This window comes from Ursus arctos, chromosome X (assembly GCF_023065955.2).
Source record: "Ursus arctos isolate Adak ecotype North America chromosome X, UrsArc2.0, whole genome shotgun sequence".
Classification (NCBI taxonomy): domain Eukaryota; kingdom Metazoa; phylum Chordata; class Mammalia; order Carnivora; family Ursidae; genus Ursus; species Ursus arctos.
This window is the reverse complement of record NC_079873.1, coordinates 22,176,985-22,196,607: the sequence shown is the minus strand read 5'-3', so window position 1 is coordinate 22,196,607 and position 19,623 is coordinate 22,176,985.

Below are 19,623 nucleotides of genomic sequence, written 5' to 3'. Positions count from 1 at the left end.
TATTCTCCAGTCTCTGTGGATTCTTTTGAGAAGGCAGACATCATTTAAGTAAGTTGTCATTCTCAAGTAGGAAATTCATCTGTATTCTTACGGAAATGTGAATTTTTAAAAAAATCTTTGGATCACAGCAGTTTAAATATGATGTATGCCCATGAATAACTGTTCCTATTTAACCTGCTTTGGTTCCATTGATCTTCGATCTGTGATTTGACATACTTCTAAAAATTTGGGAAGTTTTGCCCACTTTTTTATAAAAAAAATGTTTTTTTCTGATCCATTTTGGTTCCTCTTCACATTAGATGTCAATTAAACATTTGTTTGATGATTGGATACTATCTCACAGGTTGCTGTAGGTTACTGTACTCTGGCTAGGCCAGAACCCTCCTCCCTACCCCAAAACCAGTCTTTGGGCACTGAAAGATACCTGGTATCTCTGTTCTTCTCTTAGTGTCACATCCACCGCCTGTTAGACCTTGCTATGTCTTTTACACATGCACAGCCCAACCCTTGACTAAAGGCCTGTTGTGAACTCCCACACAGAGTTCCACCATGGTTCTGTATACAACTCCTTTATCTGCAGTGCTATGCCCAGCTGCATTAGCAGCCCTAATTCCAGTCTCTGCCTTGTCAGCTCAGCAACACCGCCACATTAGCCTGGTCTCAGACTTCCTGCAACAGGGGAGTTTGCCCCATGCAGAGGGCCTGGGCAGAGGAGGCTCTCTCCCTGACTATACCTTGTGTTGATGAGGAGCTCTCACATATTGCTTGTGGGAGAGGAAACTGCAGCAACAACTCTTGCAAAGTTTTGGCAGGTTCTTTTAAGCTGCTCGTACCTATACAGTATGATGCAGTAATTCTACTCTGGCTTATGCCCATGTGTGCCTAAAGGCATTTAGAAACCCTGACTCCTAATTGCCCTCAACTGGAAACAGTCTGAAAGTCCACCATCTCTAAAAATGGGCAAAACTTGCTGCATCATACAATATAATATACCCCAATGAATATGAACAAACTTCTGCATGCCACATAGATAAGTCCCATGAACATATTGTTGAGCAAAGGAATCCAGACCCCCCCAAAAATAATATTTTTTGAAAGTATTTATGAATTTCTAAAATAGTTCTTTTGTCATGAGTTGAATTGTGAAATGAGATTTGTGAATGGTAGACTTTATACCAAATTTTAATTATTCAAAGGATAGAGGCAAGCATTCAGCCAAAATGCACAATATTTGAGGGCGTAAGAAAGCATCAAACAGAGCCCCTCGTAGTGCTCCCTTTCTTCCACATCAGGATATGTTTTGGTTTCACAATTAAAAATGAGTTGTGTTGTTGAGCAATGTTTGTAAAAATATTATTTACCAAAGGGAATCGTTTGGTTTTTTGCTTATTCCATTTTGTACTGTTACTTACACAGCCTCTGTTAATAACACTACTTGCCATTCTCCAGATTCTTAACCTCCAAGATCATTTACAGTAAACAACCTAGACAGATAAGGTATACCCTAGTAAAGCAATAGCATCTATTAGTATGTTTAGAAGGAGCTACTCTCAATGTCATTAGCACATTTACTAGGAGTTTATTTACTCTTATCAGATATTACATGTAGGGAATAGTTACAGGACTGCTCTTACTCCTTTCCTTCACAACAGGCAACATGAGCCTAAGATATTAGGAGTCAGGAAACTGGTTACTTGTGGAAAAGGGAAGGCATAATGATGGGAGGTGGAAAAAAGAATTTGTCTTCTTTATTCTTCTGGAAATCTGACAATGTTTTATTCTACACCTGAGTAGTGGTTTACACAGCTGTGTTCTCTTTGGCTAATTTCATGTCTCTGGTCAGTTGGTATTATGGCACTTTTCTCCATTTGTACCATGCTTTGAGTGGTATAGCCTCAATCAGCAGGCAAATGATCAACACCAAATTTTTGAGGCGTGTGTGCGTATGGAGGTGTGTGCACACCTATATTTTCCTAGGAGGAGGCAGAGTGATAGAATTGGGGAAGTGCATTTAGGGGGCCCCGAAGGCATTAGATCTATTTTCTTTCAGGTGGTTATAATTTGTCTCCTTTATTAACAATCTTTTTATTTCATATATGTCAAATATACAGTTTTCTAAAAAAAATTTCAAAACTTTTTCAAGATTTGTTTCAATTAAAATTATTTCCTATATGGGAAGTAAAGCATACCTAATTTGGCTGACACCAGAAGCAAAATGAAATAAAAGAAATAAAAGGTACACTAAGTAAATATCATGAAAGCCAAAAACATCCAAGTTAGAAAATTTATATTAAAATAACCAAGAAGATCTGAATAAACTATATACAAATTAAAATAATATAAGCATATTCCCAAGGAAAATTCCAAATGAAGTGTCCTGATAATTGATTATCTGAATCTAATATTGACCAAGATGAAAAATTGTATGAGAACTGGCAAGTTCTTTTGATAAAGTAAATTAACACCCGTGTTATATCAAAATATTTAATTTTTACAGTAATACACAGTAACATTCAGTTCTGAGAAAACATATTCTGTATCTATAATACTTTATATAGCCTTATTAAAGAACATTAAATTTAAAATACAGTACTTTAAAAAAATTTCTGGTAGTAGATTTTGTGAAGAGTATAAAATGGTACTGGATTTTTTGAAATCTTTTTAGCTTTTTGTAGCAAAATTTTGAGTTATATATCCTTTACACTTGTCCTACTTCTAGGACTATATAGCTCCTGAGAGTAGTGCACAAAAGTATGGGCACCAGAAAAGGGAACAGACCAATTTTTAAATAAATTATGATGTATCCGTACTATGACTACAGTTCATCTTTTGCAGTTAATCAGGTATATCTGTATATGTTTACATAAAACATCTCCAAGACATATTGCTAAGGGAAAAAAGTGCATTGTATTTTAATTTCACTTGTGTTCATCAGTATATAAATATGTGTGTTAATGTATGGTTATGTGTATATCTGTTCATACACAGACTTGGCTAATCATGGTTATTTCTGAAAAGGAATAAGTATGTGCAGTTTTTCAAAATTTTACACTGAGCACACTCTGTATTTTTAACTAATAAAAGAAAAAAACATAGGGGTGCCTGGCTGGCTCAGTCAGTAGAGCATGTAACTCTTGAAGTTGGGGTTGTGAGTTCAAGCCCCACGTTGGGCATAGAGTTTACTTAAAAAAACAACATAGAATGTAATATCACTAATGGTTATGTCAGAAGATCTATCGCCTGCTGTTTCTCCTTTTTATAAGTAGTACAGAACAGAATAAAATGTTATAAAGAAAGTACAATTAGAAAAGAGATACAAAGGAAAGAAATGATAAGAAAATACATAAATAAGCTATGTGGAGAAAATAATTTATTTGTGAACCACTTAAAAGAAGCTGATCTCTATATAGTCAGTGAGATCATTAAGTGAGGCATCATAAATAAAATAAAATAAAAATTACTTGGAGTAATTTTTTACTCCACTAGGAGAGGATTGAATGCCATGTGTACTATGAGGTTTATCTTGTATTAAGGGTTTCTGTTCCCATGACAGCAGGAAAAATGACAATAATGGTCAGGGTTCTAGTGACTCTTAGATGTTATATGGTAAATATATAGAAGAAAGTATTAAAAGTATAATGTTGTCCTGTTGAGTTGTTGTGCCATTTCTTACAATGTGTATAAAAACCTTATGAGATTATTATTCTCAGAAAACTGAATTTATGTTTTAACTGTATGATAGGATCATGGCCAACTGCAGAGGACCACTTAGGTGCTATCAAAATCACTGGATAATTCAACATGTTTTGAAAGGGAAGAATATAATGTATAAGAACAACCAGTTCCCAGAAATAATTTCTTAAAGCACAATTCTTGGCTTGTATGTGATTACGTATCATAGGAATTGAAAAAATAATTAGTTCTGACTCAAACCAAAATAGAGTCCAGTTCTAGCATATATTCAGATTTTAGGAAATGATTCTAATGGTTTTGAATTTGCCTGCTTCCCATTTAAAGGTAGGCATGCTTGTTAATAAATAGCCACTTTTATGGAAACTCATCTTAAAAGAATAGCATAGTGTAACACTCAGGACAAGGTTACAAGAGGGGGACTCCTAGATTCAGTTGTGCTATTGTCTCTCCATGAACTTGAGAAAATCACTCTGACCTTAGTGTCTTTTTTCTTAAACAAAGGAAGCAAAATTTCTTAAGTGTCTAAAATCTATAGGATCTATATACCCAGGTACATGGCACAAATGTGAGCATAACCTACAGTATTTCACAGTGATGGTAACATTTAAAAGTTCAACAAATTACACATCTCACCTTCTATATGAGCAGGCCATTTTAAAGTAATCCTTAATGTGCAGAATCTTCCCATGGTTTGAAAGATTCACACAGAATACTAGGCTACAGAAAATTCAATAGTTGGGTTATCAGATACCCAAACTCTCATAAATGATAGAATCATATGAACTCAGATTTTAACATATAACACGTAGCTGTCACAGGCCATCAACCCATCTTTAATTTCCCAGTAGAATATCTTCACCAGGGTACTCTACAGCTTCTACTCGAACTTTAGGGGCAGGAAGCCATAGTTTTTAGAACTGCTCTTAACATTCAACAGTAGGATTTTCCTTCTTTCTGTCTAACTGGAATCTAACTTTGTATTCATACTCCCCATTAGCCCAGTTTTTAATTTATGCCTTTCCAGAACATGCTGAGTTATTGGAAATGCTGGGACTTGACTTGGGTTCACACTGAATGGGGATTGCATGTGCTTCAAAGTCGAAAAGTTGATCACCTGAAAAAAATGAATCTTCTATTAATAAACTTTGGATACCATTCCATTTGTTCATATCTTCATTAATTCCTATCAATAATTTTTGATAGTTTGCTGTGTAAAGAGATTGCACAAATTTCATTGTAATTTTACTTGGGAGTTTGATAATCTTTGGGGTTGTTGTAAATGGTATTTATAATCGATTTAGTCTTCTAGTTATTTGTTCCTGGCATTTGGAATGACAATTATAATTGATTTTTTTTTTGTTAATCATGTGTTTAGCAATCTTGCTAGATTCACTTATTATTTCTAATATATCATATGTAGATTGATGTTAGATAGTCTAGAAATACAGTCATCCATTATGAATAATGAAAGTTCCATTTCTTCCTTTCCTATCCTTGTCTTTTTGTCTGTCTTTTTTTTTAAAGTCTTATTGCAGTGTAATTGACGTACAACCGTTATATTAATTTCAGGTGTACAACATAAGTGATTCAACCTTTTATTTTTCATTTTCATATATTATTGGCCTACATAAATAATAAATTGAAATGGTGTTTGGAATCCTTCTCTCATTCCTGATCTCAGGGGAAGATTTAAATATTTCAGCACTTATTATGATATTAGCTACAGTTTATGAATTTTTAACAATCCTAAGTGCGTGATAAGTTATGTCTTTTTTTTGTATCTATTAAAATAATCACACTATTTTGTTCCTTTGTTTTATTGAAGTGATTTGATTTCAAAGTGTTAATTCAACACGAATTTATTCTTGAATAAAACCCAGTTTGTTCATGGTGTATCAGGCTTGATTCACTTTGTTAAACATCCTTTTTTTCTTTGCATTTAGTCCTCAGAGATAAAAGCCTTTGATTTTCCTTTTTAGGCGATATTCTTCTCAGCTCCTTGTAAAGTTTTTATGGCACTCACGAAACATTTAGAGGGGTTGCCTACTATTTATGTTCTCTGTAATGTCTTGTGTAACACTGGTATCATTTCTTTCTCAATTGTAGAAGAAAATTCACTGATTCAATCACCAGAGCATGAGACTCACTTATAGATTTTTCATTATAGGTTCAGTTTATTTAATAAACACAAGACAATGCAGATTTCCTAAGTCTTACTTTTTGTTAAGTTGGGCTTTGCATTTCATATTTAATGGCATAAAAATTTATTTAGCATAAAATCACTTATAGTTTGTCTATTTCCAGATGCTGTGATGATGACATTTCTCATTTAAGTAATGTGTTTCTTCCATTCCTGAAGAATGAATCCTTTAATCATAATGAAATGTCCTTCTTTATTTCTAGTTATCTTTTTTTTCCTGGAAGTCTAGTTTATTTAGCATTAATTTACCCGTCTCACTTTTCTTATGCTTAATTCTGCATGGTATATCATTTTCTATGCTATTACTTTCAACATTACAGTATCTTTCAATTTAAATTGCCTTTCATATAAACAGCGTATATTTGGGACCTGCTTTTCTTCTAGCCTGAAAAATGTACATTTTAATTGAAGTACTTAACTTGAAAAAATTGTTTTTGTTAATATAGATTGGTTTGTAATTGTCCATCTTGTCCTTCATTTTTGTCTTCTCCCGTCTCTTTTTATTTCTCTCTCCTTTTTGTGCCTTCTTTCGTTTACTGAATAATTTTTGATATTCAGTTTAAGTGCTTCTTTTGGATTTTTACCTGTGGCAATTTAAAAACATGCCTACATATTTTTTTGACACAAAAAATGGGCCAACCTTTTACAAGTGATTCTCTTGTAATCAATAAAATGCTGTGGTTTGCTGCTACATAAGTTGCAGGCTTAAATTCCAATCAACTGCCATTACCAACTGTCAACAGCGGAGGGCGCCATATTGGCTCGCCAGTCCTGGCTCTTCCTTCATACCGTGGTTCTGTTTTCACCACGTGCTGAGCAACGTGAGTACAGTTTTCAAGCAGTATATTGTCTCAGGTTTGTTTATGTGGCTGTGTCTTATTTTACTCTCGGTTTGCAAGGATAATTTTGATAGATATAGAATTCTGGGTTGACAGTTTTAATTTTTCTTTCAGCATTAGAAAGATTCTTACTTTTCTCCTGTTCTCAATGGATTCCGCTGAGAAGGCAGCCATCTTTTAAATCATCTTTGTGGGATAGGTAATGTATCTTTATTTCTCAGATGTTTTTTATTTTTAACTTCAGTGATATTCTTTATATTTCATATAGATGCTATTCTAGTATATAATAATAAAATATTTCAGAATTTCAGTACATATATGGTCAATCCAAATTACTCCGCTTTTCAAAGTAAAAATAAAAATTTATTTAATTGACAATAGCAACAAAATGTAGCAAAGCAAAGGAAAATCTCCCATGGGAAAAAAAATACTTAATTTTTATTTCTTATCGACAATGTATTTTATCTACAAATCATATACAAAGTAAAATAATTTAAGCACATTCTAAGTAAAGTATCAAAATTGTTTTTATGATTGCTCATCTGTGGCTAATGTTGACATGCATGAGAAAATATACGAGAAGAAACTAAAATCTTTTATAAAGAGTAGTAAAGTAACATTTGTATTACCTACAGCAAAATACTTGTTTTGGGAAATCATATCCTATATCTGAAACTGTCTGTATAAATACAGTACATGTAGTACTATAAATATAGTAGTACTAATTCAGTAAAGGCAACATGTAGAACATAAGGAAAAGCAACAACAGTATATGCATATATAATGGTTTAATATATAAAATTTTTATTTCAAAGAATTATAAAATGATAAACTAACAAATGGAATAGCAAAATACAACAAACGGTTTATACAAACATAAGTGTAAATTGTCATTAAATATACTTAATAATTATTGGAAATTAAATAGATAAGATAGTCTTTATCAAGGCATTATGAAATGGTACTGGTCTATTGAAAATTAATCTAGCATTTTTTGCAACTTCTTTTTTTTAATATACTTTTAAAAATACTAATTTGCCTTTTAAGACTGTATCCAACACAGCTACTCACAATTGAGCATAAACATATGTTTACAAAATTGGCAAAGGAGCTATTTTTAAATAAATTATGTCGTATTTGTTCTGTGGATGTTATGAAACTTTACAACAAATCAGGTAGATCTTATTTATTACAGATGATAACTTGATGACCTATTGCTAATAAAAAATAAAGCAAATTATAACTTCACGTGTGCACATGTATACAAATATATTCTTTATGTAAATATTTATGTGAATATGTTTGTATACACTTTATTGATGATCATTGTTAATTCTGAGAGAAAATATGCATCTGCATTTTTTGAAAAGTTTGCACTGAGTGTGCATTGAATTTAGAAGTAGGAAAAGAAAATTTAAAAAAAAAGTCACATGATGGTATATCACTAGTGATTATTTTTTTTAATGTCTGCGCTTTACGTTTTTTTCCTTTATGGTAGTATAGAATAGGTAAGAAGTCATGTTGAAACATGTTAGAAACAAGAGAAATAAAAATGTAGAAAGTTTTGTGGAGAAAATAATTTAATTTAATTTATGGTCCAATTTGAAGAAGCTGATCTCTAGTCAGTGATATTGTTAAACTCAGGACCATGGGCAAAACTGTTACAAATAATGCTCTTTTTATTGTTTTTCTTGGATTAAATGTCAGGTGTATAGTAAAGTTTATCTTGTATTTTGGGGTCTCTAATACCGCAATATCAGAAAAAAACATGACAACAATATTCTGAGTTATAATGACAGATAGAATTTATCTGAAAAAAGTATAGAAAAAGCCTTAAAAATGTATCCTTGAGGCGCTCAGTCAGTTGAACGTCTGCCTTCATTCAGGTCATGATCCCAGGGTCCTGGGATCCTGCCTTGCATCAGGCTTCCTGCTCAAGGGGGAGCCTGCATTTCCCTCTGCCTGCTGCTCCCCCTGCTTGTGCTCTCTCTTTCTTTCTGTGTCAGATAAATAAAATCTTCCAAAAAAAAAAAAATGTGTCTGTCTCCTGTGGAGTTTTTGTGCCATTTCTTATGATGTATATGAAAAGTCTATTAATTGCTCTTCTCAGAAAAATGTGTTCATGTTTAACTCTTTGGTATTCATCAATCTTGGTAAATTAACTTATTAATTCTAATGCATGACATACAGGTTGCTTTTAGATAGTCTGGAAACATAATTATGTGATCTGTGAATAAAAGTGAGTTCATTTTGTTGTTTCTAAACTTGATGCCTTTTTTCTTCTTTTTCTTATGTTATTGCCCTGATTAATTTTCCCTAGAATTGTCAACAGAAATGGTGTTGATAGACATCCTAGTCTTTATTTTATCTCAGAGTTTTTCAGTATTTTACCACTAATTATATGTGCTGCAGTTTTGTAAGCTGTTTTAAACATCTTAAGTAGGTGTTTAATTATATCAGATAGTTTTTCTGTATCTTCTGACGTAATGACATGATTTCACTCTTTTGTTTGTCAAGGTTGTTTGATTTGAAAATGTTAAACCAAGAATCCATTCTTATATTAAACCTAATTCGTTCCTTGTGTACTATAGTTGAATTCTCTTTAGATTCTGTTTGTCAAACATAAGGTTTCTCATGTGGCATAAAACTTTGATTTTCTTTTCCTACAATGATCCTGTTGGTTTGGTGTCAAGTTTATAGGGGTCTTATAAAACATTTTGGCTAGAGGTTATATTGTTTCTTTCTTGTGGAAGAGGTTGCTAAGACTGGTTATTGATTTCTCAATTTTAAGGGAAACATCAGGAATTGAGACATCAGGACATGTAATTCATTTGTAAGAAGGTTTTTCTATACAGATGCAGTTTATTGAATATGTATAGAATCCTTGATATTTCAAATTTTGTTATTTTAAAAATTTCATCATTTTATGCATTTCAAATCTGTTGACATATATTTCCTTATAACATAAAGTATGTATCTTTAGGATCCTAATGATGATCCCTTCTACAATCCTGCTATTGGTAATATGTCTTCTTTATTCACTTGATTTTGGATTTGTCATTTATTTATTTTTTTCATAACTGATATTAATTTTTCAGGTTCAGAATTTTGGTTTAAATTCCTGCTTTGTTTTCTTAGTTTTATAAAGTGCATTTTCAAGTCTTAAAGTTTCAGGATTTTATCTTTTGCATTAGTGCTCTGAACATTTTGATGCATCCTCCACGATTTTTAAGAATTCAATTGAGGCTTAATTGATATAAAATAACTGCACAATTTAAAAGTAAACAGTGCATATTTTGATATGTGTGTTTGTGAAACCATTGCCACAATCAAGGTAGTGAGCTTATATTCATTCTTTCTAGATTTCTTTGTGCGCATTTGGACAGCGCCCTCCAAATCTTGCCTAAACACTCTGCATTTCACATGCAGTGGACATTCTCTTACAGGAATGGAATGACTGGATCATATGAGAGGTGTATTTTAAGGTTATTTTAGAATACGTCAAAGTGTTTTGCAACCCGACTCTGCCATTTACATCCTGACAACAGTGTGAGGGTCATAGTTGCTTTACATTCTTGCCAGATCTTGTTAGGCTCAGTGTTTTTAATCATAGCTCTTCTAATCGATGTGCAGTGGTATCTCACCATAGCTCCACATTGTATGGGTATGCAAAAGGTGACATTCTCCATAAATGGAGAAAATGGATTCTAGGACTGATGGTAATTTCCTTCCTATTTGTGCTTCTGCATGTATGGCTATTCTTTATTGCATGCTGGATTTTCTGTTTGAAAATACCCCTAAAGTAACTGGAGGTTCTGAATGAATTTTTCTTCCTCTAGTGAGCATTTGTTTTTGCTTCTGAGAGGCAGCGAGAATGTGGGCAGTTCTTCTCATGGCAGTCAGAGAATTAGTTCTTCTGAATCTCGATCTTGGGTTTTGTGAGAGGTTTTCTATGTTGGATTCATATAGATATTTAGGGTACAGCTTCCCAGGGATATCAAATGGACCCCTGGGTTCTCATTCAGAGCCTTTCTCCTTGGTGCACCTTTAGCTCCAGCCTGTTCCCTGAGCTGGTGAGACTGCTAGAAGCCCTACGCAGCTGCTTTGTCTCAACTCTAACTTTCTGTTTAGCCTCTTGGCTTCTTGATCACCCCCTTTAGAAAAGCATATACTTTGAGGGGAAGAGAGGTACCACATTTGAGTCTCATTACTTGGGCTTCTTTTCTGAGATCTTGTCTCTTCAAATGCTTGCCTCCCTGGGTTTGTGGTGCCTTCAAATATCTTTAATATCTTCCAGCTTTCCTATTCTTTTTTTTTCCCAGCAGAATAGTTAGGCTGATAGAGCTTCTTAGTTGTTTGTTACTGAAAGCAGACAGCTATATATATATATATTTTTTTCTTTTTTTGGTATAAGTTTTTCTGTTTGTTTTTCCTCCTAGATCTCATTAATTCCGTCTTTATATCAATAATTAAAAAAAAATTATCTTTTAAGACAAATGATCTCCCAAAGAGTGGATCTCTTCTGTCCTTGTTTGGTTAATGTACTCCAGTTAAATTTTTTCATTGATTGCCTAAATGTTTCCCTAGTTCCCAACATGTGCCAGATATGAATTATGTAGTAGAGGTACATAATTTTAGTAGGTAGAGCCCAGTGAAACACAAACAAGTAAATATAAATTATATTATAAAAGGCAAATTTGTGGCAATTTTTAAAGCTACAATAGTCTAAAATATTACCTGTACCACTTTGTATTATGTTTCCTGGTCCCTCTGGAGGTTGGCGTATAAAACCTTTACTTATCTTAGTCTACTTAGAATTGACAAAATACCAAATTATGTACATGCAATCTCACAACAAGAAAATGCGTCTTGAACCCCTTTTCTTTGTGGTCTTTTTGTCGCATATTTTATTTACAGTTTTATTAATAAGTGGTTATTGGTGATTATTGTAATTTTTTCCTTTAATTAAATGAAGTAAACTTTAAGTTCAGCTAAGTACAGGAATCTTGAGCTTACATTTCAGTGAATTTTGCAAGTCATATATTTTACATACAGAACGGTATTTAACATTTTTGCTTAAAAATGAACTTTTTCATTTTCTAATTTCCTATTTGAATTCTTCTTTGACATGTTGTTTATGTGGTCCACAGTGGTTTAATTTCCCCTTACTTTTAAATTTTCCAAATTTCTCTCAGTTGGTTTCTTTTAACAGCTTTCTTGAAGTATATTTGATAATCAAAACCCTGCAAATATTTAATGTATACAATTTGATGGGTCTGAACATATGCATATGCCTGTAAAACCATTACCACAATCAAGGTAATAAACATAACCATCTAATTTCAGTCCATTGTGTCAGAAAACATACTTTGTTTTGTTTTAGTCCTTTCGGAACTATTGAGGTTTGTTCTATGGCCTAGTGTTACATTTTTGTGTTATTACCTTAGTGGTTTCTCTGTGGCTTAAAATATAAATCTTAATTTATTAGAATATACTTCAGATTTACATTGAATTAATTCTAGTAAAATATAGAACATTAATTCCTATACAGCACCCTCATTTTTCTATTATTATTACACATATTATGTTGAAATATGTTATACACCCATCATTACATTGTTATATAGTGTAATAATTGTTTTATATAGTTTTATGTCTGTTCAAGAAGCTAGAAGAAAGGAGAATAAATTATATTTATAGATTTTTTATATAAAATTTTTTATGTACTGTTTCTGAATCTGTTCATCTCTTCCTGTGAATTGGTGGTACCATATGGTTTTACTTCTTTACTCCAATACAGATTCATTTACAACTCCCTCTTCTGTGTTCCTGTTGTCAAATATATTACATTTGTATATGTTATATGACCACGATACAATGTTATAATTATAAAATTATAATTTTATAGATACTATTTTGTGAAATTGTCTTTTAAATCAGTTATTCTATGAAAGGAACATCAGTATTATATTTGGTATTACCATTACCTACATAATTATTTTACTAGAGAGCTTTCTTTTTTCCATATGGATTTTAATTGCTGTCTGGTATCACTTCTTTCATGCTGAAGAACTTCCTTTAGAGTTTCTTATATTGCAGGATTTGTAACAACATATTTTATTTGCACATCTCGGAGTTTTTGTTGTTAAAAACTGGTTGTGTTAGATAATATAATGGAGGAAATCTGGAGACTGATTCCCCCACCTGGCTTGTTGTTACTGTTTGTTTTGTTGCTTGATGAAAAGGCTGGACTAATTGTGTATTCTGTTTCTGTTGCATTGTGTAGTTTCTGATATGATTGCTTAGATTTTTTCCCCATTTAAAAAAAAAATCTGGTAGCATGGCTTCTTAGGTGTTCTCCTCTAGTCAGTCTAAGACACTTATTGGTCAAATATTGTGTACTTAGGTCCCTGAACCAAAAAGACTTGTGGCTTAAAATACTACTTTTGTGGTTGTGGGTTTAAAATTGCATCTTTGCCTTGAGCATTGAAAAGAGTCTGCTCCATTTTTCTGGTTCTCTATGAATCCTTTTGAGAAGGTAGCCATTGTTTAAGTCATTGTTCATGGATTAGTAATGTGTATTTATTTCTCAGAAGGTTTTAGAGGGAATACATTTGTTCACCTCATTAATATTTAAATTTGCTATAGATCTCAAATAAAATGTTTACTAATAAAAGTCTTCAAAAACTTCATTTCCACTTAGGCAGTTAATGCTCTTAATTTTCCTTTAGACTCGTATTTTTGTGCATCTCATATTTTAATAGCTTTATGGAAATATAATTAATTTAAAATAAACTGTACAACTTTAAAATAAACAGTATACATTATGAGATATGTACATATTTGTGAAGCAAGCAATTAATCAAGATGACATAAATATCCAGGTGACCCACCTTTTCACATTTTCTGGTGGCACATTTATATTCCCTTCCTGCTGATGCTGCCCAGATGTTCCCCTTTTGCAGATGCTGTGTACATTCTTGTACAGGTCTTTATACGATGATGTACTTTCATTTGTTTGGATAAACTTCACAGAATGGATTGCTGGATCACATGACTAGGGTCTCTTTATTTTTCAATGTGACATATTTTGCAACATGACGTAAATGTCTCAGTCACTCTGGATCATAGTCAGCACTTGTTATGGTCAGTATTTTTAGCTGTAGCCCTTCTGGTAGGTATGCAGAGGTATCTCACTATCACTCTGAATTGCATGGATATAACCAAGTCTTAATCCTTTTTTTTTCCAGGCATCCCCAGTAAATGGAGAAAACAGATCAAAGGCCTGATGTTAATCCTTTCCATTTGTACTTTTGCATGTATGGTTACTTTTATGGCTTTATAGATTTTCTGTATGAAATACTACAGAAATAACCATAAGCTCTGGGTGATATTTTTCTTCCTCTAGGGACAATTTCTTTTGCTATGTAGAGGCAGTTACCTGTGGGAAGTTCTTTTCTTCCTTGAGACCTTTTGAAACTGGGTCTCAGGTTTTGAGAGGTGTTTTGAATTTCTGGTTCCTATGGACATTGGAGGCATAGCCCCTCGAGGATAGTAAAAGAATGCATGAGGTTTGTTTTGTTTCTTTAGCCTTCTATGTCTCTGGACCCTAAGCTTGGTTTGTGTTCCCTGACAAGGTGAGAGTATAGGAAGACCTACCTGCTCAGGTGCTTAGCTGCTTAGCCTCTGCTTTCTGCTTAGCACTTTGAATGTTCAGTCACCTCTTTTGAATTAGCAAATACTTTGTAGGGGAAAATGGTTCTAAATTTGGATCTTATTACCTGGGCTTTTCTTCTTCCCGAGGTCCTGGGCTTTCCATGCTTGTTTCCTTGAGTTTGTGGTATCTTTTGAAGAGATATCTTTTATATATTTCCAGCTTTCCCAGTTTTTCTCAGTAGGGTGTTCGGGCTAGTTGACTGTTACAGGAAACAGGTATCGTCCCTCAAACTGCTTTTTGAAAGTTAACGGGTATTTTTTCCTCCCATAATCAATTAATTCCAACTTTACATCAAGGCTATAAATAATAATTAACTTTCTCTTTTGAGGTGATTGTACATTTGCAGTTATAAGAAATAATACAGAGACATTCATTTTTTTAAATGTTTTTTTTATTATATTATGTTAGTCACCATACAGTACATCCCTGGTTTCCAATGTAAAGTTTGATGATTCATTAGTTGCGTATAACACCCAGTGCACCATGCAATACGTGCCCTCCTTACTACCCATCACCGGTCTATCCCATTCCCCCACCCCCCTACCCTCTGAGGCCCTCAGTTTGTTTCTCATAGTCCAAAGTCTCTCGTGCTTCATTCCCCCTTCTGATTACCCCCCCTTCTTTATCCCTTTTTTCCCCTACCCATCTTCCTAGTTCTTATGTTCCATAGATGAGAGAAATCATATGATAATTGTCTTTCTCTGCTTGACTTATTTCACTTAGCATTATCTCCTCCAGTGCCGTCCATGTTGCAGCAAATGTTGAGAACTCGTTCTTTCTGATAGCTGAGTAATATTCCATTGTATATATGGACCACAACTTCTTAATCCAGTCATCTGTTGAAGGGCATCTCGGTTCTTTCCACGATTTGGCTGTTGTGGATAATGCTGCTATGAACATTGGGGTGCATATGGCCCTTCACTTCACTACGTCTGTATCTTTGGGGTAAATACCCAGTAGTGCAATGGCTGGGTCATAGGGTAGCTCAATTTTTAACTCTTTAAGGGACCTCCACACTGTTTTCCAGAGTGGCTGTACCAACTTGCATTCCCACCAACAATGTAGGAGGGATCCCCTTTCTCCACATCCTCTCCAACAATTGTTGTTTCTTGCCTTGTCTATTTTTGCCATTCTAAATGGCATAAGGTGGTATCTCAGTGCGGTTTTGATTTGAATTTCCCTGATGGCTAATGATTTTGAACATTTTTTCATGTGTCTGTTAGCCATTTGTATGTCTTCATTGTGTGTCTGTTTATATCTTCTGCCCATTTTTTGATTTATTTGTTTCTCGTGTATTGAGTTTGAGAAGTTCTTTGTAGATCTTGGATACCAGTCCTTTATCTGTAGCGTCATTTGCAAATATATTCTCCCATTCCGTGGGCTGCCTCTTAGGTTTTTTGACTGTTTCCTTGGCTGTGCAGAAGCTTTTTATCTTGATGAAGTCCCATAAGTTCATTTTATCCTTTGTTTCTCTTGCCTTTGGAGATGTGTCATGAAAAAGGTTGCTTTGGCCGATGTTGTAAAGGTTGCTGCCTATGTTCTCCTCTAGAATTTTGATGGATTCCTGTCTCACATCGAGGTCTTTCATCCATTTGGAGTTTATCTTTGTGTATGGTGTGAGAGAGTGGTCAAGTTTCATTCTTTGGCATGTAGCTGTTCAATTTTCCCAGCACCATTTATTGAAGAGACTGTCTTTTTTCCACCAGATGTTTTTTCCTGCTTTATCAAAGATTAGTTGCCCAAAGAGCCAAGGGTCCATTTCTGGGTTCTCTATTCTGTTCCATTGGTCTATGTGTCTGTTTTTGTGCCAGTACCATGCTGTCTTTGTGATCACAGCTTTGTAGTACAGCTCGAAATCCGGCATTGTGATGCCCCCACCTTTGTTTTTCCTTTTCAGCAGTTCCTTGGAGATTCGAGGCCTTTTCTGGTTCCATACAAATTTAAGGACAATTTGTTCCAGTTCTTTGAAAAATGTCCTCGGTATTTTGATCGGGATAGCATTGAAAGTATAGATTGCTCTGGGTAGCATGGACATTTTAACTATGTTAATTCTTCCGATCCATGAGCATGGAATATTTTTCCATCTTTTTGTGTCTTCCTCAATGTCTTTCAAGAGTGATTTATAGTTTCTAGGGTATAGGTCCTTTACGTCTCTGGTTAAGTTAATTCCAAGGTAACATATGGTTTTTGGTGCTATTGTAAATGGGATGGATTCCCTAATTTCTCTTTCTTCAGTCTCATTATTTGTGTATAGAAATGCAACTGATTTCTGAGCATTGATTTTGTATCCTGCCACATTACTGAATTGCTCTATAACTTCTAATAGTTTGGGAGTGGATTCTTTTGGGTTTTCCATATAGAGTATCATGTCATTTGCCAAGAGAGACATTTTGACTTCTTCTTTGCTGATTTGGATACCTTTTATCCCTTTTTGTTGTCTGATTGCTGTTGCAAGGACTTCTAGTACTATGTTGAATAATGCGAGAGTGGGCATCCTTTTCGTGTTCCTGATCTTAAGGGAAAGGCTCTCAGCTTTTCCCCATTGAGAATAATATTTGCTGTAGGCTTTTCATAGATGTCTTTTATGAGATTGAGAAATGTACCCTCTATTCCTACACTCTGAAGTGTTTTAATCAGGAAAGGATGCTGTATTTTCTCAAATGCTTTTTCTGCATCAGTTGACAGGATCATATGGTTCCTGAGTCTTTTCTTGTTGATATGATGTATCACGCTGATTGATTTGCGAATGTTGAACCACCCTTGCATCCCAGGGATGAATCCCACTTGGTCATGACGGATAATCCTTTTAATGTACTGTTGGATTCTGTTAGCCAGGATCTTGTTGAGGATTTTGGCGTCCATATTCATTAGGGAAATCGGTCTGTAATTCTCCTTTTTTATGGGGTCTTTGCCTGGTTTGGGGATCAACGTAATATTGGTCTCATAGAATGAGTTTGGTAGCTTTCCTTCTGTTTCTATTTTTTGAAATAGCTTTAGGAGAATAGGTATTATTTCTTCTTTGAATGTTTGGTAGAATTCCCCAGGAAAACCGTCCGGGCCTGGAGTTTTGTTATTTGGAAGGTTGTTTATCACTGACTCAATCTCTTCATAATTAATTGGCCTGTTTAAGAAATCAATTTCTTCCTGTTTCAGTCTTGGTAGTTTATAGGTTTCCAGGAAGGCCTCCATCTCTTCCAGATTGCTTAATTTATTGGCATATAGTTGTTGATAAAAGTTTCTAATAATCCTTCCAAGTTCATTGGTGTTGGTCATGACCTCTCCTTTTTCATTCATAATTTTATTAATTTGGGTCCTTTCTCTTTTCTTTTAGATAAGTCTTGCCAGTGGTCTGTCTATTTTATTGATTCTCTCCAAGAACCAGCTTCTAGTCCTGTTGATCTGCTCTACTGTACTTCTGGTTTCTAATTCTTTGATTTCTTTTTTTTTTTTTAAGATTTTATTTATTTATTTGACAGAGATAGAGACAGCCAGCGAGAGAGGGAACACAAGCAGGGGGAGTGGGAGAGGAAGAAGCAGTCTCATAGCAGAGGAGCCTGATGTGGGGCTCGATCCCATAACACCGGGATCACGCCCTGAGCCGAAGGCAGACGCTTAACTGCTGTGCCACCCAGGCGCCCCTCTAATTCATTGATTTCTGCTCTAATCTTGGTCAACTGCTTCCTCGTGAGTGGATTAGGCCTGTCCCTCTGTTGCTGTTCCAGCTTCTTGAGGTGAGAATATAAAAACTGAATTTTAGATTTTTCTATTCTTTGGAGTGAGGCTTGGATGGCTATGTATTTCCCCCTTAGGACTACCTTTGCAGTATCCCATAGGTTTTCGACCGTTGTGTTTTCATTCTCGTTGGTCTCCACAAATTGTTTAAATTGATTTTTGATTTCCTGGTTTATGGAGTCATTCCTGAGCAGGATGGTTCTTAGTCTCCAAGTGTTTGAGTTTCTTCCAAATTTTTCCTTGTGGTCGAGTTCCAATTTCAGAGCGTTGTGGTCTGAGAATATGCAGGGGATAATTTCAGTCTTTTGGTATCGGTTGAGACCTGTTTTGTGTCCCAGAACATGCTCTATTCTTGAGAATGTTCCATGGGCATTAGAATAGAATGAGTATTCTTTTGTTCTGGGGTGTAGTGTTCTATATATATCTATGAGGTCCAACTCGTCGAGTATGGCATTCAAAGCCTTTGATTCTTGGCTTAGTTTTTGCAAGGTTGTTCTGTCTATTTCTGATAGTGGGGTGTTGAGGTCCCATACTATTAATGTATTTTTATCTTTATGTCTCTTTTTTGTGGTTAAGAGTTGGCTTATGTATCTTGCTGCTCCCCTGTTGGGGGCATATATATTTATAATTGTCATATCCACTTGTTGGATACATCCTTTAAGAATAATATAGTGCCCTTCTGTGTCTGTAACTATAGTCTTTAGTTTAAAATCCAATCTATCTGATATGAGAATTGCTACCCCAGCTTTCTTTTGAGGTCCATTTGCATGAAAGATGGTACTCCATCCCTTTACTTTCAGTCTGAATGTATCTTTGGGTTCAAAATGAGTCTTTTGTAGACAGCAAATGGATGGGTCATTTCTTTTTATCCAATCTGCAACCCTGTGGTATTTATGGGAGCATTTAAGCCATTCACATTGAGACTGAATACTGAGAGAGATGATTTTAATGATGCCATGTTGCCAGTAGAGTCTTTGTTTGTATCGGTTGTGACTTTCTCTTCTGTATCACTCTTGGGGCCTTTTTACCTTTATAGAACCTCCCTTAATATCTCCTGTAGGGCTGGTTTCATGGTTATGAAATTGGTCAATGACTGGCGATTCTGGAAGGTCTTTATTTCTCCATCAATTCTGAATGACAGCCTTGCTGGATAAAGGATCCTTGGCTGCATGTTTTTCTCTGAAAGAGCTTTAAAAATACCCCCACCCCCAACGCTTTCTCTCATTCCAGGTCTGTGTAGACAGGTCTGACGTAATTCTGATACCTTTGCCTTGGTATGTGAGAAATTTCTTTGCCCTGGTCCCTTTCAATACTGTATCCTTGGATCTAATATTTGCAAATTGCACTATGACGTGACGTGGCGTAGGTTTGTCATGGTTGAGCTTGGGAGGGGTCCTCTCTGCCTCTTGGACACGAATGTTTGTTTCCCTCACTAGATTAGG